The sequence below is a fragment of the Salvia hispanica genome, chromosome 1 (assembly GCF_029641045.1).
Source record: "Salvia hispanica isolate PSC_SH4W2 chromosome 1, Shi_PSC_v1, whole genome shotgun sequence".
Classification (NCBI taxonomy): Eukaryota; Viridiplantae; Streptophyta; class Magnoliopsida; order Lamiales; family Lamiaceae; genus Salvia; species Salvia hispanica.
The window spans coordinates 57,991,740-58,014,957 of NC_142692.1; the positions used below are offsets into that span (position 1 = coordinate 57,991,740).

Here is a 23,218-nt window from a genome sequence, read left to right on the forward strand (position 1 = left end):
AATGCCACCCCCACCACCACCAAGGAGTCGTCGTGGTCGTGGTCGTGGACACCCTCTTCAACCTCTTAAACCAATTGAAAGGTCTTTAACCTCAAACATCATGGTGAAACATTTCAAGAAGGTACGAGATAGTACCAATCTGGACATTTATAATGTGTATTGCAACTATTGCGAAAACGTATACACATTACGAAAGGGTGGAGGATATGGTACATTTACCCGTCACATGGAGAAAGCGCATTCGGTCGAGTTTGGTATCGCTCCAACCCAAACTCAACTCAACTTTCAACATGGAGTCGGGACCGGGAGTGGGACGGGTTCATCCCAAACATCGGGTATGTGTAGCACTACTCTTTTAAAATATGATCACAGAAATGCTCTTAATGTGATGTCTAGATTTGTTGTGATGAAACATTTTCCGTTCAATGCTTTTGATAACGATGCTTTTGAGTCGAGTATGCGACAAGTTTATAATGTTGCTGCAAATTGAGTCGAACTTCTATGACTCGAGCTGTTGTTAGACAATGCATGGAAAAGAAGACGCAATTAGGTACGTCTATTGTTAACTTGGGTCATAAAGTTTCGATTTGCTTTGATGTGAGGACTGATTGTTTTTGCAAAAATTGATATATGGGCATCACTATGCATTTCGTTGATCACAGTTGGACTTTGAACAAACGTTTGATTGCATTTCGGGAATTTCCCACACCACACACTGCACAAGCAATTGCTCAATTGATCATTCAAGTTTTGAATGAATTTCAATTGATCAATAAATTTTTTCTGTTGGTTTTGATAATGTAAGCGCTAACATTGCTAGTATAGATGAACTCATCAGTGTATGTTCTCCTGTTATTGATGACAAATATTTTCATGTGCGATGTATTGCTCATATTTTGAATTTGTGTGTTCAATATGCAATCGATTTGTGGCAAAAGTATGTTGATTCTATTAGAACTGATGTTAAGTTGATTCAAAACAAAGCTCTTATTGATTGTAACACCCGTCTTTTTAGTACCTTTTCACGATGAGTTTTGTTTTGAGAACGAGCGAGTATAGACTTTGATTAAAATACCCTCTTCGTTTTGATTAGTTGCGAATGGAATTTTCGAATGCTTGTTTTGTTGTTGATTAATTGTGTGGTGAAAACAGTTGACGAGATTATTGTGAGAATCGTCGATGGAAAAGTTGGGCGTTCGTCTAAGTACTTGGAATAACACCAAAGTACTAAAATAATAAAACACCACAATTAAATCCAGTGGCGGACGCAGAAATTTGTTAGAGTAGGGGCTATATATTCAAATTTTGTATGGGATAATAATTTTCTTATACTTTTCTATTTTGGTAGGGGCTTTTACACATTAATTCACACAAATTATTAACAAAATTATAAGATTTTATAACTAAAAAAGTTTTAAAAAAAATTGGGGAAGGGCTTAAGCCCTCCCCCACCATAATGTGTGTCCGCCAGTGATTAAATCTAAGCACTAAATTTCATATATTTTTGGGCCTATCACTTTTGTCTATTTTTATTCTTTTCTAGCTCATTTATCCTTATTCAATTGGGCTATTTTTAATATAGCCATTTATTCCTAATTCTTATTAAATTACCGCTCAAAATAAATTTCTTCTCCTAAATCCTTTCTACACGTTTTCTTCTCTTCATCAATATCTCCACTCCCTAAAATCTCTCCAACCACCAAATCCATGAATATCTCTATCAGTTTTACCTATAAAATCCCACATTCACGTCCTTTTCAAACTCTGCTGCAGTTCTTTCTTCTCTTTCACACGAAGGTAATTTCTCCTCAATTTCTTGAATGATAAACCTTCGTACAATCATATTGATTTTGTGTAGCCAATTCTTGATATCACAGCGTTGAAAGGGGAAGACCGAGAGAGCTGTGGATTTAATTCATCTTGTCATTCTCTTCTTCTTAAAGGTATCTTTTTCTTCAGATCCATGCCATAGATTCATACATTCACTTTAGTTCACTGGCCGAATCTGGAATAATTATTTTGAAATTTTCTGCAACTTGTTGAATGATAATCCCTTTGAAAGCTTCGATCTTTAAAGCTGTAGAAGTAACCTCTTGTTTCTCTTGAATTCTATTTCATAAATTTCAATTCCTGTCCATAAATATTTGAGACGAACCACTAAAATTTATAAAGAAAGTTTGGGATTTGAGAATCAGAGAGGGGAGGGAAAGAGTTGTTGTTCGTTGTGGAGAGAAAGATGTATAGTGATTAGGAGTAATTTAATAAGTTTTGTTTAGTTTTTGTAACAGAGATATAAGCGTAATTCCTAGGAGTATACCTTTTAAGTTCTCCTCTTTTCTGTTTCTTGCAAATATGTGGAGTTGGAAATATATTTTCTGTTCTTGCTAATGTGCTGAGTTGGAAATATTATATGTATACTGGTTTTGTGAAAGGAGTTTATACGCGGTGGCTGGAAGACTTTATGCCAAATTCCTTTTTTTAATGGTTGTCTTTTTCATTCTGTGATGGATAGGAGTAGACGTGTAGTGATGAGAGAGAAATTTATCAGTTTAGGCTTTAGAGAAGGGAGTCTATAATTCTTTTCATTCCATCCCCTTTATTAAATTGTGTCTATTTTAATTAGAGAAATAATAGTAGTACAGTAGGGTTCATATTTGGGAAGGAGCCCCTTCTTGATTTTTGTTTAACACAATTACGTGTGTTAAGTTGGGAGTATATATATATATATATATATATGATCATGATCAATTGAGATTATTTAGGCTAATTGAGAAATGAGATGCAATATCAGCCACTCATTTTTATTAAATGAGTGGTCCAGATTTTGCCACACAATAAATATTTTTAGATTAATTTAATATGAAAGGACATAATAGTAATTTTATGCTTATTTGCCAATCTCTCACGCAAGGCGGCGGAGTTCTAAATCCAGATCCAATTTTGTCGGAGCTGGTCACGATTCGCCTTCGCCGCGGTGGTGAAATCGTCTCCATCGGTAAGTTTGCGCGGTCGCTGCTCGGCACGTGCGGCAACGGCAGCGATAATCGCAGCATCGAGGTCGGGTGAGAGGTCTGCGAGGGATCGGCTGATTTTGTGCAGAAAATTCGACTGAATCCGGCGGGATCGTCGATTGCGGTGGTGAGGGAACTGCCTTTCTCTCTCTGTAAATTAATTTTCGTGGTGAGCATCTGGTGAGTGGAATGTAGCGGATTGGATAATACGAAACGATCTAACCTCTCATTTCGTAGTTATAAAATTCTCACTTTTCCGAGTTCAAGTTTGAATCGTGATTGTTGAATTGCTGGTGCATTTTTGTAGCTGTTGAAGGAGAAGGCGTGGGAGCTCGATTTTGTTCAGAGAATCATGGAATTGTTTTTGTACTCTGATTGGATTTCTGATACGAATATTTTGACTCCAGAGGTTTCGATTAATTGTGCTCTTCTGTGTTGTTTTTTCTTCCGTTTCCGGAAATTAATCTGGATTTTTTGTTCGACAGGTAGTGCTGGAGATATATGATTATTATCCTGGTTCAGAAGATCTGAATTGGAAGTTGTGATTTATTGTTCTTTCATTGTCAATCGGGACGTGCGTGGCGGAATTACTGTGTTTAGACATATAATTTCAGCAAATATGATTCTCTGTTCACCGCTTCTGAGACGATGATATGAATGCTTCGCTTCGAAATCCAGATTTCGTTAGGTAATTTGATTCTTCGTTATAAGATGACGAGCGTTGAATTTTCTCTCTAACTGATGAAATTGTTTGCCCTCGCAATTGCAGATTTGGATGGTTCTGTTAGCTGATTTATCTAATTTCCGGAAGCAGAAGGAAAATCTGGATTGTATGAGGAAGAACAAAGTACAGTGAACAGAATTGAAGTTCGCCGGTAACGCAAATATTGTTTTTCAAAAAATTGTTTTCTCATGATTTCTGTTTCGATCTTTACCAAAGAGTTCCCTAAAATATTATTGTTGACATAAATTATATAAGTTGTTGACATGAAAATGTTTATCGTTGACATGAATTATATAGCTCGTTGACATAATAACTTTTGTTATTGACATGAATTATATAAGTCGTTGGCATAAATTTTATGAAAATTGTTGTTGACATAAATTATATGTAAAACATTGTTGTTGACATGAATTATATGTAAAACGTTATTGTTGACATAAATAATATACGTTGTTGACATGAAAATATTTGTCGTTGACATAATAGTTGATATAAATAAAGTTTGTTGTTGACATCGTAGTTCACATAAATAAAGTTTGTTGTTGACATCGCAGTTGACATAAATAATGTTTGTTATTGACATTTGTCGTTGACATTAATTATAAGTGTTATTTTTTAGTTGTTGACATTTTAATACGAGTTGTTGACATTCGATAATCTCGGTATTGAAATGCTCTCGGTAAGGTGAGTGACGGATCGCGTAGAAGAGCACTTGGAGCTTTGACCATTGAAATGCTCTGTTCCAGTTCCCTTGCTGCCTCCCTTTGCAACTGGGCCTTCTTCGGCTTCAGTCTGTCCAGATTCACAAGGCACGTAAGTAGCTAGTAACACCGTGTTTATCTTTGATATCTTTGTTGCTATTCTGTGCTGTTGTTTGGTGTGTTACTGGAATTGCTTTGAAGTGATATGAAGTAAAATGAGTTAAAATAACTACAATTGATCACTAGTTAATTGATGAGGAAATTATTGAATCTCGCTTTGGCAAAGGAGTTAGATAATAGAGTATATTATTGATGAATGTAACTGATTTACGTAGGTGAGGTAAGAGAAGCGTATGATAGGGTAGGATTTGAAGTGGTTACTGTTCGAATTACTGATTGCCCTTTTAATTCGAAATTTGTGAATTCATTTGTTAATTCTGTGGATTCGATTTTTCTAAAATCGAAAGCAAATTACAATTAATTTGTGAAATATATGGATGCAGCTTTTAATTTGATTGTGTTGCTGGAATTTTTGAGTTGTGTAAATAAGATGTTTGTGATATTGCCTAAAATATTATTGTTGACATAAATTATATAAGTTGTTGACATGAAGATGTTTATTTTTGACATGAATTATATAGCTTGTTGACATAATAACGTTTGTTGTTGACATAAATTATATAGGTCATTGGCATAAATTTTATGAAAAATGTTGTTGACATAAATTATATGTAAAACATTGTTGTTGACATGAATTATATGTAAAACGTTGTTGTTGACATAAATAATATAGGTCGTTGACATGAAAATATTTGTTATTGACATTAATTATTCGTAAAATGTTGCTGTTGACATAATAGTTGACATAAATAACGTTTGTTGTTGACATCGTAGTTTACATGAATAATGTTTGCTGTTGACATCATAGTTGACATGAATAATATTTGTTGTTGACATCGTAGTTGATATGTGAATTATAAGTGTTATTTTTTAGCTGTTGACATTTTAATACGAGTTGTTAACATTCGATACTCTGTATTGATATGTGAATTATAAGTGTTATTTGTTAGTTGTTGACATTTTAATACGAGTTGTTGACATTCGATATTCTCGCTATTGATATGTGAATTATAAGTGTTATTTTGTTAGTTGTTGACATTTTAATACGAGTTGTTGACATTCGATATTCACGGTATTGATATGTGAATTATAAGTGTTATTTTTTAGTTGTTGACATTTTAATACGAGTTGTTGACATTCCCTAATCTCGCTATTGATATGTGAATTATAAGTGTTATTTTTTAGTTGTTGACATTTTAATACGAGTTGTTGACATTCGATATTCTCGGTATTGATATGTGAATTGTAAGTGTTATTTTTTAGTTGTTGATATTTTAATACGAGTTGTTGACATTCGATATTCTCGGTATTGATATGTGAATTGTAAGTGTTATTTGTTAGTTGTTGACATTTTATTACGAGTTGTTGACATTCGATTTTTTCGGTATTGATATGTGAATAGTAAGTGTTATTTGTTAATTGTTGACATTTTATTACGAGTTGTTGACATTCGATATTCTCGGTATTGATATGTGAATTGTAAGTGTTATTTTTTAGTTGTTGACATTTTCATACGAGTTGTTGACATTCGATATTCTCGGTATTGATATGTGAATTGTAAGTGTTATTTGTTAGTTGTTGACATTCAATATTCTCGGTATTGATGTGTGAATTGTAAGTGTTATTTTTTAGTTGTTGACATTTTAATACGAGTTGTTGACATTCGATATTCTCGGTATTGATATGTGAATTGTAAGTGTTATTTGTTAGTTGTTGACATTTTATTACGAGTTGTTGACATTCGATATTCTCGGTATTGATATGTGAATAGTAAGTGTTATTTGTTAGTTGTTGACATTTTCATACAAGTTGTTGACATTCGATATTTTCGGTATTGATATGTGAATAGTAAGTGTTATTTGTTAGTTGTTGACATTTGCATACGAGTTGTTGACATTCGATAATCTCGGTATTGATATATGAATTGTAAGCGTTATTTGTTAGTTGTTGACATTTTAATAAGTGTTATTTTATTGAATGTTGAAGATTTGAAGATTTGAAGAATGTTGAAGATTTGAAGATTTGAAGATTTGAAGATTCGAAGATTTGAAGAATGTTGAAGATTTGAAGATTTGAAGATATGAATGTTGAAGATTTGAAGATTTGAATGTTGAAGAGATTTGAAAAATGTTGAAGATTTGAAGATAAGAATGTTGAAGATTTGAAGATTTGAAGATATAAATGTTGAAGATTTGAAGATATGAATGTTGAATGTTGAAGATTTGAAGATTTGAATGTTGGAGATTTGAAGATTTGAATGTTGAAGATTTGAAGATTTGAAGACTTTGCAGCTAGAGTTTTAGAGAGAATTTTAGAAAATGTTTTCAAACACAATTTAATGAAAAGACAATTATACCCCCTTGTTGACATAATGTGGTATTTGTTGACATTTTGTTAATCTTGTGGATTAGTGGCCCATATTGCATCTCATTTCTCAATTTAACTAAATAATCTCAACCTAACAAGACCCTATATATATATATATATAGTCCTATTATCCACAAATCCACTCTTAAAGACCGAACCACCGAACCCTATCAAATTAGGACTTTTAGATCTAATTTTTTATGGAAAAGATACATAAATTTATAAATTATTTTCGCCTTCATCACGAGCCTATTTTAATTCATCTGAAGGTAAATAAGTCATACTAACATGTTACGAAGATTTAACTTCGTTCCAGAATATATTACTTTATTCTAGTAGGTATTTACTTCATTCTAGTAGGTTTTTACTTCATTCCAGTAGGTTTTTACTTCATTCCAGTACTTAAATGTGGTTTCGCCGTCGCGTGCCGTTCTTTCTCTCTACAATATCTATCACCAACGCCATGGCGCTAATATGGTTTAATAAACACATGGAATAATGTAATAAATTACTGGAATGAAGTATGTGTAGAAGCATTTGAAGTACAGAATGAAGTAATAAACCTATATAATGAAGTAAATTGGGCTTGTAATGAAGCCGAAATTTTTTTAACAGCAGCACATCTCATCAAAAAAACTAGATCTAATGGCCCAGATTTGGTCTCTAATTCGGTCTTTAAAATTGGTTCGACATTGATCACAACTATATATATATATATATATATATATATAGTCCCATTATCCACAAATCCACTCTCAAAGACCGAACCACCGAACCCTACCAAATTAGGGCTTTTAGATCTAGTTTTTTATGGATAAGATACAGAAATTTATAAATTATTTTCGCCTTCATCACGAGCCTATTTTAATTCATCCGAAGGTAAATAAGTCATACTAACATGTTACGAAGATTTAACTTCGTTCCAGAATATATTACTTCATTCTAGTAGGTTTTTACTTCATTCCAGTAGGTTTTTACTTCATTCCAGTACGTAAATGTGGTTTCGCCGTCGCGTGCCGTTCTTTCTCTCTACAATATCTATCACCACCGCCATGGCGCTAATATTGGTTTAATAAACACATGAAATAATGTAATAAATTATTGGAATGAAGTATGTGTAGAAACATTTGAAGTCCTACTGGAATGAAGTAAAACTCTTATCAAATGAAGTAATAACGTTCCTGAATGAAGTAATAAACTCACTTGAATAAATTGCATTTTTAAATGTTAATCAAGCAAAAACCCACTTCAATGAATTTGAATGAAACATATGTTGAATCATTTCAAAACCTACTGGAAGCAAGTAAAAACATGTTGTAGTTTCAAGGTATTAGGTACAGAATGAAGTAATAAACCTATACAATGAAGTAAAATGGGCTAGTAATGAAGCAGAAAAAATTTTCGCAGCAGCACATCTCATCAAAAAAACTATATCTAATGGCCCAGATTTGATCTCTAGTTCGGTCTTTAAAATTGGTTCGACATTGATCACAACTCTATATATATATATATATATATATATATATATATATATATATATATTGCTGACTCCTTTTCCTTTTCTATATTCTTGTTTATTTGAGCACTACTAATTATATTATTTGATGAGTTCCAATTAAATTTAGTGTATAGTAGTTTAAAGTGGGAAAGTGATATTAGTATGAATTTAAGTGTTGTGAAATGGGTATACACACGTGATGGATGAGAGTATACTTTTAAATACTTCACTTTTCTTTTAATAGGTATACGTATGTTGAGGGAGTATTTGTTTATATGTACACGTATTGTGGCTGGGAGTATATTTTTGTCTAGACTTTTTTCTTCTCTTTAGTGTTTGTTTAATTCGAGCTGAACCAGTTTACTTATTAATCGAATTTATGGTGTTTAGAATTGAATCTCTTGGCCTAATCCAGTTTAGTGAAAATCGAGAGATTAAGTTTTGGTTGGGATTGTTGTATTCAATATGATTTACTAATTCCAGATCTGTTATTGGACCAAGTTGCTTTTGGTGAGGTGTTTCTAATATAAGATAAAAGGATAATTTGTGCACACACATCCTAATAGGATGCATCAATTTTTTTTTTAAATTAGTAAATTATTTTGCAAAATCTGATTTTTGCATATCATGTTATTTCGAAAAGGGTGAAATTGTGCACGTTGTTGAGGTTGGGACAGGAAGTTTGTGGAGGAGCTAAGCTTTGAGGTGAGCTTTCATTTTAAATAAGGACTATGTCCTAAATACTGTTTTTATGTGAAAGGAGGTGAAAATTGTTTGTCTTGCCATGTTTTGTGTTTGAATAAACCTATCTGAAGTGGCCATGCCATGTATGTTTAATCGAATTCGGGTCCCAGTAGGGCCGCAAACCCTGCTCGGACTAGTGTACACCCAGTAGATCGTGTGCTATCTCTTTGGAGTTGGCCGGTCTAGTGACTTGGTTCGTGGCCACGTTCCTTGTCATGTATGTTCAGATATGGTGATGGTGAATGTGGATGGAAAACGGTTGCAACCGAACTTGTGAAATATATTTTAGTGACTTGGGTTCTTTCTAAAACCCCCAAATCACTCGTTATGGCTTGACAAACTGATTTGGCATGTGTCCACTGAGTGCATCAAGTACTCAGCCCTGCATATTTGTTTTTCTTAATGTGCAGTTTGAGCGACGACGGACGTGGAGGATGTTGAGCAGAATTCATGGATTATTTATGTTTGGCTTAGTATCGTTGGATATGTCGTGTCTTCATACTCGGCATTTTCCGTGTCTTGAACGCTTCCGCTAAGTGTCTTTTCTTTAGAATCGTTTTAGTATTGAGAACCAAACTCTTTTCAAAATTGTTTACTTTCTAGTCTTTATTTCTTTAGAGTTGGTACTTTGTTGAAATGATACTAAGTTGTTTTCTAAGTTATTTCAATTACTTAAATATTTTGGTCAAAAGTGTGAGTTTCCCCCCTTTCTTCCCCGCTTCTTTAATCCTCCCCTAGTCGCGATCAACCGTGTTTTCTATCCTTAGAAAATGCGGGCGTGACATTGATAGAGCTTGGAAGAAATATTGTCATAGCAAGCAGTGCAGGTACACCAATTTTCATTTGGATGTTTCAATTCGTTGGAACTCGACATACGATATGTTGGAGTCGACCTTGAACCACATTGAGTATTTATGTGATTTTTTTAGAACTTGCCCACATGTTCCTTTTAATTTGCTTTTGATACCCTCTTGTTGGGACCACAACATGGATTTATTTTGATTATTCCAAGCTTTCAAAAATGCCACTATTAAGTTACCCGGTGTTTATTATCCTACGCGCGGTACGCGTTTTGGAGCATTGCGTGTATGTGGCAATTGGTTTTAAAACATGTGTGAAAAATACTCAATTCATAGAGTTGAAGGCTATTTTGTTTTATATGGTTGAAAAATGGTTGAAATATTTTGCGCGAATTCCAAATGTGTTTTTTATTGCAAAGTGCTTGGATCCAAAATGGAAGTTGCATGGTGTTCATAAAATTTTAGACATGTACTATGGTATTTGCACGATTTGGATATTTCTCAACTCCACGAAATGGGTTTGACAAGAGGAGAAGGCTTCGAACTAAGTCTTCCGAATGTTGATGAAATCAAACTAAGGTTAGATAGTGACTTCGTGCTCTCTACGTGAAATATGAAATGCGGTATAACACCACTCACCAGGTACGTGCTCCTCCTAGTCCTTCTACATTTGATTTTGATGGCGGGAACTATAGCAATGTCATGATTGATCCAGACGTAGTATCACAATTGCAAGATCTATACGGTGCTACAATAATAATTTTAAATTATAAAAATAAGTACCTAATACTTATAGAAATGAAGAAGTAAATTTTTTTTACTAAAGTGAAAATATATAAATAAACTAACTATTAACTAATAGGAGTAATAAAGTAAATAAATGGACTACCATGTTTAGTTAATAAAAAACAACAAAGAATGCCAGCTGCAAAAGTCGAACGCATGACCACTAGTATGCAAGTCCAAATTGACAACTACCTCTGCTACATCAATCGTTATGTTTTATTTTATTAATACTATATACATAGTCGAAACGAAAATCGATTAGGGTTCCAAGGAACCCATCCCTCTACTTAGGTCCGCCTCTGTGTGTAAGGACCCTAATACACCTGACCCTATATACTCATCACACATGTTTAAAAGATTGTCGACATTATATATATGTGATTCAAATTTCAATGTGACATCAATTGATGTACGATGACCGCATCCAAGGACATATTTAGACTTTAGTACACCACGTCAATGTATATGAGGTTTATAGATAAACTGAATGTAGGGACTAGAAATATTATATGTTTAGTAGTTATAATAATTATTTATATATCAATCTAATGGTCCAATGATCGGTGGTTGGAAATGAAGTATCATGAGGTTTGACATCGAGAGATTTTGAGTAACTCATTAATTAATGTCATTTATCCTACATTGCGGAATTTACATTGATTGAATTTGTGTTTAATGTAAGAGTTAACAGACGGGTATTAATAAGCTTATCGTCATGTTGAAGTTGGTATACAAAAAGTTATGTTTTGAGCTTAACGGTTGCAATTGATTGTATACAATTAACTTCAAACTCACTTTTATACATAAGTAAAAATACTCCAATTTTATCATATTGTGTTCATCTGTTCATTTAAGATATGTTTTTGTAAAACGCAAAAATGATTAAAACCACGACATGAGCTAGACATAGACAATCAAATATTACGTAGACATAAAAATCAAAGTATCAGATTTAATTCCACTAAATCTTAGTTCATCATGTTTTAAACAAAAGTAATAATAATTGAAAGAAAACAACCTTAGTTATAAATCTTGATATGGAAATCCATATTTTCTGTTGGGATAAATTTGGGCCTCCTCACCTTCTTCCATCCTCCTTGGATATTTGTTTGGTTGGGGGCTAAGAGTATTCTGTAAATTATATTTGAAGGGCGGAAGGAGTTGGGCTTGGAAATGGGCAAAATATCACGACTAGGGTTGTTGGGAGACGTCAGCAGGTCGATGGAAGCATTTTTTCCTTTGATCTGAGCTAATGGATCGCTGGTTTGCAGCTGCTCTGCGCAGTCTTCGTAAAATGACCAATACATCTTCTACCAAACTCCGATTGGAGTAAAATGACCAATACATCTTTTATCGAACTCCGATTGAGGCTTGATAGGTACCCAGACAAATTTCTTTCAACGACGAATAGAATGATGGTCTTGAAATGAATCATCTTGGTAGGCCTATTTCGTAGATTCTCAACAATCTCATCAAATTCCTCAATTGATGTAGAATTGATTACAAACTAATAAGTCGAGCTATAAAACCCAATAATAGACACATCAAACAATCAATTAAATCGATAAAATATAATCCTATTAGCTTTTAGAACTCAAATAGAAATCCTTGCGTCGATGATCGATCGAGTCAGAGATAGAATATGCGAAATGGAACGAATGCATAATTCGTATCAAATCTTCATCTGAAAACTGCAAAAGAAAAATAAATTAGTGTTTCCGATGATCCAACCGTAGTAGAATATGTGAACACGTGTTGCCAGCCATACACTCTTTTTTCAATTCAACCAATATAAATATTGAATTTCCTCATTTCTCTCACACAAAAACAAAATCTTTTGCCCAACTCTCAAAATCAGACAATGAAATGGTGGTCTCGCCGGAGTGGCTTCCTCCCGGCTTTACGGTGAAGATCAAGCACAGGTCTGGGAAGAAACTTAAGGTAATCACTTGCTGAATTAATTTCCCTTTAGAAATAAAGTTAATTTCTTACTTTGAGTTGCTGAATTTGCTCAACCCTTGGTGATGAATAGAGAGGAATCTTGGATTTTTGCGAGTTGGTTGTTCAATCTGTGGAGCTCTTGTGCTTAAATGTTAGATGACTTTTGGAATCTTCCGATAAAAATTGGGTTTTGTACTGTTAATTGATTGCATGTTGAAGTGGGATAAGACTAGGGCCATATGAATGTTTCATTTTGTGCAATGTTGTGATTTTTACGGGCTCATACTTATTGTAGAACGTTAAGGCGAAACTTTGATCCTGTTTTCTCTTGTGTTGGGGTTGCATGGTGAGAGAGAATTGGTGAAAGATTTTGTAGCTGTTGTGCTGCTTGATTGGTAAGAGTTTGGGAAGTTGGTGGCTCTTCCTTTGAGCTGAAAATCTTGTGCTATCAGTAGTTTAGTATACAGATGAAGGTCGTGAACAGAGAAGAATGAGTGGTTCAATTTGTTAGCGGGCTTTGACTTTAGAGAATCCCATCACATCCGAGTTTAGGGATGCCATTGGGATATGCATGGTGTATTAGAATCTCATTAGAAACATATTGATCCCATAAGATTCTGGATTGTAAAATTGCATTAAATGTCGGTGGATATGGAGTGGACTAATGGCAACTTATTTCCCAAAATGGAATGCCTGCTTCATATGATAGGAAAATAATGGATTAAATTTAGGACTCAATAATCACTGCCAACATCATTCTTCGTTGTAGCATTTTGAATGAATAGCTGACATGAAGCAAGATCTGGTGATTCCTTTCGTTATGGATTCCTTTCCCTTATGAGATTATAAATTCTACACATACTTATTTTTTATTTTCCTAAATGAGTGGATAACTGAGAGACGCGAAACAGAAGCGGGAGTAATAGGCTTTAAATCTCAGATCGGTGCACATTTAACTTTTTGTTTAAAACTTCTCTTTTGGGTGCGAGTACACGGAACTAGAAGAAGACAACGAAACGGATCTTAAGTTTAAAGATGTGCATAAAAGCATAAAAATAGTGAGGGACTGATTAAGGAAGGTATTATAAGTACAAGACCAATTTTTCTCAGTTAGATACGACTCTTAGAATGAATTTGCTCCTATTCGTTTATTGTGTGTTGTCCCCAGAACACAAAAAATTCAAGAAATGATCAATTTGAAAAGGTGATGTCAATTTGAACAATTATAACTGATGGGTCATGCGATGGTTGGGGGTTTGGACCCTCACCCATCCACTTCTTCCAACTGTATAAGGATTCAAATATTTGAAAAACATATGATAAAATAAAATTAAAAGAAATTACTTATATTGTGTCTTATTGTTGCAGTACTATCTCCATGTTGCAACTGGTAAGAAATATAATTCCAAGAATGAGGTCATTCGTTGTGCCGAAGAAAACAACAAAAATCTGCGTGTTACACCTCTAAAAAGTGCTGATGTCAAGGGGCCCTCAGTTAACAAAGTTGATGCGGTAAACTTTCACTCTAATTCATTGGAGACGTTCACTTCTTCTGCACATTTGTTTTGTGTTTAAATGTTAAAAAATGTTTACCTTTTATAGGTATCAGAAAAAACAAATGATTCAGCATGGTTGCCTAATGGATGGACAGTGGAAGAAAGAAGAAGAAAGAGCGGCTCAGCAGCAGGATTATCTTACAAGGTCTGTAATATAGGAGTAATTCTTTTTTTCAATCATTACCAATGTATTCCCTATAATGAAATCTCTGAATCTTGAAAGTGCACAACTGAGAAGGTACCAAATTGCCAAATTCATGCAATTAGTCATTTTATATCTTTTGAATAAACCTAAGGTTGGATTTCCATGTCTACATAGTGATGCTCTGTTGGCACACACAACAAACTAGTATATAAATTTATAAAGAATGCCGGCTTTCTGGTTAATACAGCTATTGGTCAAATCTCCTTACATCCTTATTTAGCTGCCACTCCTGTGTCTGTGTAGTTGAAGTTTCTTTTTGAATATATGCATCTGATGGACTCAGCAGTTTTTGGGACTAGGGGCTTCATTTAAACTAAAAAATATTTTACAATCTTTATGTCCAGCTCTTGATTACGATTTTTTTATACTGTGATCAATTAATTAGACTACCCTGCGCCTTCTATCGCTCTATTGTTCTACTTATTAGATTTCATCTCTCCTTCCCTTACTGGTGTAAAGCTATTTCGTAAGCATTCTTCCGAGGGTCTCTTAATATAATTGCTGTTTTGTTATGAAGTCCAGCTACTACTTATCTTTCATCTTTATTTTTTAATCACTTTTATAGTATAAACATTAAATCTGTTACATAATACATATGCTGTTTTTCTCTGCTCATTCTTGTACTCTTACAGGTATATACTGAAATATCAACTGGAATCAAATTTTATTCTAAGGCATCTGTCACTCGATACTTGGATGACGTAGCCCGTAGTGACGTCATTACTAATCAAAATAATGTATGCACTGGATCTTTTAGTAAATCACTGCTCTTGAATCGATTTATTCCTATTTTGCATTTAGTCCTTGGAGAAAGATGTTAAATTGAAGGGTTTTTGTCAACATTGAATTGGATTTGTTGCCTACACTTCTAGGAAAAATATAATCAAAAATATGGGGTAACAAATTAATAACTTTTTAAGGTCAATCTTGGTGACCAATCTTCAACAATGTTTATGAAGGCCTTGCCCTTGATAAATATAGTTCAAGTTATTCTACGAAGTTGTTAAACATAATATATTTGCTTTTCAGTGGCAAACTAATAAGCTTATGCATAACTATCTTAATTTTTTTTATAGTTGCTAAATAAATCATTAGTTTTTCCATATTCTGTAAATTCACACCCCATTTAAAATGTTTAAATAATACCCCAACCACTGCACCAACTTTTCATTGGAAGCAAAATGGACGTGTTAGAAATACAGCATTTCATGACCAAAACTACGTTGTTTCACAGAGAAAATTTTTTGAAGAAATGGAGATGTTGAATTTGCTAAAAATAATCAAAAGGTTGCAATATTACAATGCTTTAAAAGTTGTGTCAAATGTGCAAAATATAGCAAATGTTATTGATTTATTTGCAACCCATCCATATTTTTTGATTTATTAGTTGTTTAGTTATAGTTGATTTTAGGAGACACTAGATAGATGCATAATTCGTAAAGCATTGATTCTTGATGTTTATTGTTTTCATCTAAATTGCAATAATCTCATCAGATTGACAAAGTGGACAATCCATTTCCAGACACGTATCTGCATACCTCACCCATGAGAAATACTCGTAGCATTTCTTTAAAGAAAAGGAAGACCGACTCTCTCATCAAGGTTTGTGTTGTCATACCTCAAATACTTACATAATTCTGACTGAAACACGTATAATAGTACATAATAAGCTTTTGAGATTTCAATATTTCCAGATTAGCCTTTGAAAGCACGTCTGTGAACTGAACATTTTGGATTGTAACTGAAACTTAAAGTTTATTCTATTGTACTTGAAGTAGGAGATAGATGATGCACTGTGGACGGTTCTGTTTTTAAGTTTTACATCCTTAAGTGGCACTAGATGGATTCATCATTGTTGTGTTTGCTTTATGATTCCTTTTGATAATATTTTCAGTGAATTGATTATCTAGTACTCTGTTCTCTTCTAATATCCGTTTGGGCGATCATCTTTTTTCAGATTGATAATGTGGATGAGACGGCCAAAGAGAAGTTGCCACAGATCCTGTCCACGAAAAATACTGATGGCACTCATGAACAGAGAAGGGACGGAAACTCGCTTGTAAAACAGGTTTGTGCGTTGATGAGCTCTATATTCATCCTAGATTTAATATAATCATTAACTACAGTTTAGCTCCTGATGCATTAGAGATTTCTAGGTTAATTTTGAGAGCTCAAATGACTGTTACCTGCCTCAGATGTGAAATTATTTGTTTTATGTAAAATATGCTTTATTTTATGTTTTTATTTTTTGTTGGTTATTGTTACTTGAGGTAAGAGATAGTAGTTTAGTTTTAGGTTGTTTAGCTTTTTTTTATGTTTCATTTGACAATTCTTCTTGTCGTATTGATTCTTTGATACTTATTCTTTCAGATAGGAAATGTGGGCGAACCTTTTCCAGACATGTCACCACAAGTCGTATCGACAACCAATAAGGACGGCATTCATAAAATGAAAAAGAAGATCAGCTCTTTTGTGACGGTTTGTGCTGTGTGATGTTCAGTACTTATTCTAAATTTGATAAAACTATCTGGTGAATTTCGCTTTTGACATTTCGAGGTTAAGTAGGTGGCAGTTGAGTGCACAACTGATGATGACCTGCCTAAGGGCTGGATAAAAGAAATCAGGACAAGAAAATCTGGGAATAAGATAAGAAAAGATCCGGTAATTGATTTGTTTATCCTTTTATTAGGGCATTAACAAAAAAGCTCAAATCCTTCTTTATGACAATTTTGGCATTATTTTTTATGATTTCCTATTTGCATTTTGAAAATAGTGTCTTTTAATGCTTATATCGAATTCCTACGCATCTTTTAGTTGGGATTAGTTCCCGCGTTTGATCATCCATCTTGAAAGGTTTGTGTGGTTGCTGCAGTTTTATACAGATCCAGTCAGTGGTTACATGTTAAACCAGATGCCTTGCGGTATCTGAAAACCAATGATATTCGTAGCTGTGCTTGCAAACCACTGAAAAGGGAACTCGATGACATCAAATCGATGGAGAACAGAAACCATGTGAGTTCTCTTGCTTGGTCATCCTCATCTGTGGAGCTATTTTACCCTTTTAATGCATTTCCTTGGTTCATTCTTCAGTTACATGGTACACTCTGTCCATATATAGATCTATAGGCACATGAATTGATGTTGACATACATGACAAATTGCTCGCATTTATCAATAGAATCAGTCGAGGCTATATATTTACAAGCTGCTTTCCTATGTATTCCAAGGTTAATCAAAGTGAGTTTGTGATGACGGATTACAAAGACTGATGTATGTGCTTGCATAATAGATGGTCATCACCTGTCACATATGAAGAAGACAGCTATACAGATTTCATTGAAATGTCAAAAATTGATCCATGAAATTGAACCACTAAATGCTAAAAGGTTAGAAATGTAAGAGCATAACAAGTAAAATAAATAGTTAACTGTTAAATACCAAAGGACCTTATGTAATTGTGATATGAGAATCTTGTTTCTTGCTTTGATGGAGCTTGTATCGATTGGCAATTTTGTATTGATTGGCGATTTTGTATGATGAGGCAAAATTCTAGGAATCTATCTAGCTGATGCATACTTGATGGCTAAGGCTAAAGCAAAGGTCGGCTGCCAGCGCTATCTAAATTGTGCTTAAATTCTGATGTGGAGCTAGGAATCTCTATTATAAGATGTTTTCCACAACAAAACCATGAGACGAGCAAGACTCACGGTTTGACCTTGACATGGGCTTCTAAGCCCAAATTCCATTGTTTTAGGCCCTTTTCTGCCCTTCTTATAGTTGTTTAACTTGTTTTCATTTAGGATTTTAATTTCTTTTCAAGTAAGGTCCCTTTTAGGTCTAAACACCTATTAAGATGTTTTATGAGGCAGGCATTGAATCACTTTGCTATAAGTAATTGAGTTTTCATTAAAGTTCATTTTTTCGTTAATTGAGTTTTCAATAGATTCCATTTTTTTTGTTGAGGAGCATTTGTTGTCTTCTACTTAAGTCATCATGTATTAGTTGGTATTAAGAGCCTTGGTTTTATCCTTGATGGCTAACAATAGAGAACCTTCTCTCATTGATGTGTTTAGAGAGAAGTTCAAGCCCTGGCAACAAGGTTTTATGAGCTAGTTGTTTGTGGTGAAGGGAGAAAGGACAAGCTGCAGGCTATTTAAGAACCTTTCCAAATGAAATTCAATGGGATCAAGGGAGACCATGTCTTCATCCATAGGATCCCAAGTTCCGGGATTGATCAAAACTTCACTTCTTCCTGGACTGCTCATTTCTTTGGCATGAATATGAGCCGAACTTCCTTTTGAGGATTTTTATGCGCACGCAGGATGCCACTTAAAAGGAAACTGACTTGAAATCGACTGAGCAACCCACGAAATCTTGAGACATAACAATTCGTGATCCGCATGGTAGAGGTTGAAGCGGGGTTAGGTTAGAAAGAAAACAGTCTAAGCTTGAAGAAGAGATATTACTGGCCGCATTTAAATGTGAAGTAAGGAGGTTTGTGAGCCGTTATGTTCAAATGGGGCTGAAGGGGATACTGGCCTCTTCAAGCCTTTGCCTTACTTGTTTCATGTATTTTTGGGGGGTCAATGAAAATAGTGGCATAATGCTTTGCTGCATGCTGAATTTGCTTTATATAATGTTGTTCATAGCTCCACCTCCAAGGGGAGGTCACCTTTTAGTGCTGCTTATCAAAAAGCCTTCAAAGCACATTGTGGATTCACCGTTTTGTGAACCTGTTTTTAAGTTGGTGATGAAGTGATGGTTTTTCTTTGGCATGAATGTTTTCCTGCTGTTAGTCAAACTGGTCAGTATCATAAGTTGCAGCTGAAGAAATATGTTTGTAACAACGAAGATAAATGGGATATTTGTAACATTTTAAGTTTGGGCTGAAAACTTGTCATTAGGACAAAATTCAGGCTGTAATTAAAAAATAACCCTACTTTTAATCTGCACCAAATGTGCACATACTCTTTGTTGTATATTTCCTTAGATATTTTCTTGCTATATTTGAAATTTGCATATATTGCATATTGTGCATTATGTTTCATTGCAGCATGAATAAAGAATGAAGAGGATGTTATAATATTCCCCTTTGTAAAACAAGAATAAGCTAAAATTGTCATATGCTTTTTATGTGCATCTTTGTTTTGATTTTTCCATATTTTCATGCCTTTTCCTATTAAATTTTGAAATATCGATTTTCTCTTCAGTTTTCAACTCAAGCTAAGCTCAAGGGACAGCCTTTTCTTGGTGAAGAATCAAATGGTGGTAAGAATAATCTACTTTAAGATCAAATTATATATAATGCTTCTTGTTACCCTTTTAACGAACTTATGTAGCTCTGACGGTTCGTATAATTGTCTCGTGCAGGTGCAGAAATTTTTGGTGCGAAGAGTCCAGCTGAATCGGGCACCAATACTATGAAAAGAGAACAAGTTGACCAAGAAAATTCTAACAAGGTGGCCGAAATGGGAAATAACCTTGAACCAGAAAGCAAGGTCTCTAAAAAGGGCGTTAAAGTTATGGCGGTAGATGCATCTACAAGCTCAGCTGGGTCTGATCCCTTAACCAATCAGCAGCTTCCAGAAAGTTGGGGTAGAAATAAGATCGGCTCAAGAAAATCCAAGAAAAGAAAGGAGTCAGGCACACCATTACGGATTTCAAGAAGGCTTGCAGGTTCTGAACCTGAGATGCAACTGAACTTGGATTTGAACGAACATTCGCTAAGAGGGTACACTGCTAAAGAAGTCAATGCTTCTCCAACTGTTCCACATGAGGCTTCAGATATTCCTAAGACATCAAATATCCAGCTAGCAAAAGAGGTGGTAGAGAAAGCAGATATAGGTGGTGAGGAAACTTGTCAAGATGTTAATCGACCAAAAGAAGTTGAAAAGCCTCCTCTTACAGAGGGCTCAACTGTTCCAGAAGAGCAGTCAGGTGCGACAGCGACAGCTAGTACGAATCCATTATGGATTTCAAGAAGGCTTGCAGGTTCTGAACCTGAGATGCAACTGAACTTGGATTTGAACGAACCTTCGCTAAGAGGGTCCACTGCTAAAGAAGTCGATGCTTCTTCAATTGTTCCACATGAGGCTTCAGATATTCCTAAGACATCAAATATCCAGCCAGCGACAGAGGTGGTAGATAAAGCTGATTTAGGCGGTGAGGAAACTTGTCAAGATGTTAATAACCTGAAAGAAGTCGAAAAGCCTCCTCTTACAGAGGGCTCAACTGTTCCAGAAGAGCAGTCAGGCGCGACAGCGATAGCTAGTACGAATCCACTCGTTGATGGTCAACAATCACATGCATCACAGCTTAGCTATGATTTTGGGGACTCTTGGACTGATCCGTTGGAATTCGCCTTAAAGACTCTCAATGGGGAGTTACCAATTGAAGATACCCTGACATTTCCGAGTTGCTTCAGGGAGCCGCTTGACACCACTTTCAGCCAGATTGATGGATGCTTGAAGCAATCGCAGTTTGATGTTCCCGTCAACTTCCAAAGCGAATTTCCGTGCCAATCTGAATCTTCAAAGAAACAAAATGCTGTTGATCCGGCGCCAGCCACTGCACCATCTTCATTCTCTGCCCTTAGCTTCAGTTGTAGCAGTGACTTCAACTTGCAGCCGAGTGCAGGGGTCAGGAAGAAGGATTTGCAGACCAAATTTAACCCTTAGAAGAAACAGCAAGCTGGACCAAAGGTTAGATTTTAAAAAAATTGCTAAAACATTTGTGGGTCTAAGCAGAAGGTTAGGTGTTGAATTTTTTGGACTAGTGCTTTTGCTTACGGCTAGGTTGCATAAATAGAATATCGTTGTGTTTCTCATAAACTCTAGGATGTGGAGAAAAATGGTCGGATTTGATGATTTGGATTAAACTGGTTGGTACTATAGTTTTCTATGTGAATAGAATAGTCCAACTCTCTTTTGTTGTAGACTTGGTTTTATGTATGTTTTTGTTGGATAGTCATATTTGGAATGGTTATGACGCATTATATCTATTTCTGTTTTTGTTCCTTTTTTTTAATTTATGAGTAAATGCATTCAAATTTGAAGACCGTGTCAAGGAAGACTCGAGCCGGAGACTTTTGACCTCTGACATTAACCTCTCTACCGCTTGGCCTACTCACAAACAATTGTATTTTATGTTTGGCCTACTCACAAACAATTGTATTTTATGTTAGGTTCATCAATGCACATTTAAGATTTTATGTTTGGTTCATCAATGTACATTTTAGTCCATATGTTGTGTAGTGTGTTAAAAAAAAGAAAAGATGATATTGAATGTAAGATGTTTTCCCAGGTCTGAAATCAAGGCAAGATTTTATTAAAATGCAGACATTTGAAAAATCCGAAAGTTCCAAAATATCATCAGCGGGGCCCACCATTTGTGTTGACACGAATCTGACCTAATTTTGTTCGTGTTTTAATGATACAGTATCATGTTATATGAACACAATACGATCTGAAATAAAATTATGAGTTCTCACAATATTATGTTTTATATAGTGTCGACATGATTAGACAGAAACACAGGTAGTATTAGGATTATCATGTCATAACTTATAGTATTTCGGTTTTTAATGCATATTCTATATTGATAGCATATTAGGAGTAGGGATGTCAATCTAGCCCGAAACCCACGGGTCGGTCCGAGTTACCCGGTAAAATCATAGGGTTAGGGCCGGAAAATCGCAATCCATATTCAAAAGCGGGTTACACGGGCTAACCCGTTCGGGTCGGTGGGTTATGCGGGCTGGCCCGGGTGGGTTGCGGATTAGCCCATGGGTTGAGCATTTAATATAAAAATATAATTAAAATTTTGGATTATATACTTATATGAAGTATACATGGTAATATTAATATTAAATACAACATTGATATTAAGAATATATAGTAATTATGTCTTCTCTATCAAATTGAAAGTTAGGGTTATATGAAATTCATGATTTCCATTTAATTATAGTCAGATTCATATGTGCTATCAATTAAATGATATGTTTATCTATTTTGTTTCAATTTTCAATTGCTATTATTTTCTTTCTCTTGATCACTTTGATAATACTTTACTATTTGCGACAATATGCTTTTTAATAATTTAGAATATTGGATTTGATAGAAAATAACATATAAGATTACTATCGACCCAAATAGCCCGTGGGTTAGCTCGAAACCCGAAGATTTAGGGTTTGCCAAAAATTTATAACCCGAAAAATTCACGGCCCGAATAACCCGCACCCAAATAGCCCGACAACCTGAATGGATTGGCCCGAACCCGAGCGGGTTAGCCCAATTGACATCCCTAAATATTAGTACCCATGGTAGCTGTCTTAACTATATTGATCACTCTGAAGTAAGAAAAATTGTTTTCAATGCAATGACAAGAAGTTGGATTCTTCCCTGTCATGTTTGCTCCCGCTAAGGAAAGCAAGCGCGGCATGAATCGTGACTAGGGGATGGATTTAAGAAGCATGAAAAAATTGTGACTAGGGGATGGATTTAAGATGCAGGAAAAAATTGGGAATTAAATAAATGTCAGCATTTAACTCAAAAACTTAACTACACTTCAAAAAGGTATTAATAACAACAAATAGTCAAACAACGAAATCTATATCTCAAAGAATTAGGGGCCGTTTGGTAGCTATGTTTCGTCTAGATAAGAGATTAATCTGGGTTTATTTGTGTGTTTGGTAGTTATGTTACCGAATATATTAGCTCGTGTTTTGTATACGTCCCGCACAAAGCCCATTAAAAATCTTAAGTTTT

The 23,218-nt window shown here is 34.7% G+C and overlaps 1 long non-coding RNA gene and 1 pseudogene across 6 annotated transcripts; both read left to right on the forward strand.

The window, feature by feature from the left end:
- Positions 1–1,629: 1,629 nt before the first annotated feature.
- Positions 1,630–6,954, forward strand: LOC125187616 (uncharacterized). Of its 5 annotated transcripts, none has more exons than XR_016136435.1 (8): positions 1,630–1,797; positions 1,878–1,943; positions 2,912–3,138; positions 3,319–3,420; positions 3,497–3,699; positions 3,781–3,886; positions 4,355–4,548; positions 6,543–6,954. It is a non-coding gene; the product is annotated as an uncharacterized LOC125187616 (long non-coding RNA). The 5 variants fall into 5 exon arrangements; XR_016136415.1 differs by having other exon boundaries at positions 1,631–1,797; positions 2,912–3,191; positions 4,420–4,548; XR_016136416.1 differs by having other exon boundaries at positions 1,631–1,797; positions 2,912–3,180; positions 4,420–4,548.
- Positions 6,955–12,286: 5,332 nt separating this feature from the next.
- LOC125223330 (uncharacterized) lies at positions 12,287–21,453 on the forward strand (annotated as a pseudogene). Its single transcript, XR_016136448.1, has 11 exons — positions 12,287–12,692; positions 14,061–14,204; positions 14,295–14,393; positions 15,086–15,190; positions 15,948–16,055; positions 16,411–16,521; positions 16,824–16,931; positions 17,019–17,114; positions 17,326–17,465; positions 19,664–19,721; positions 19,824–21,453. The product of XR_016136448.1 is annotated as an uncharacterized LOC125223330 (transcript).
- Positions 21,454–23,218: the final 1,765 nt, after the last annotated feature.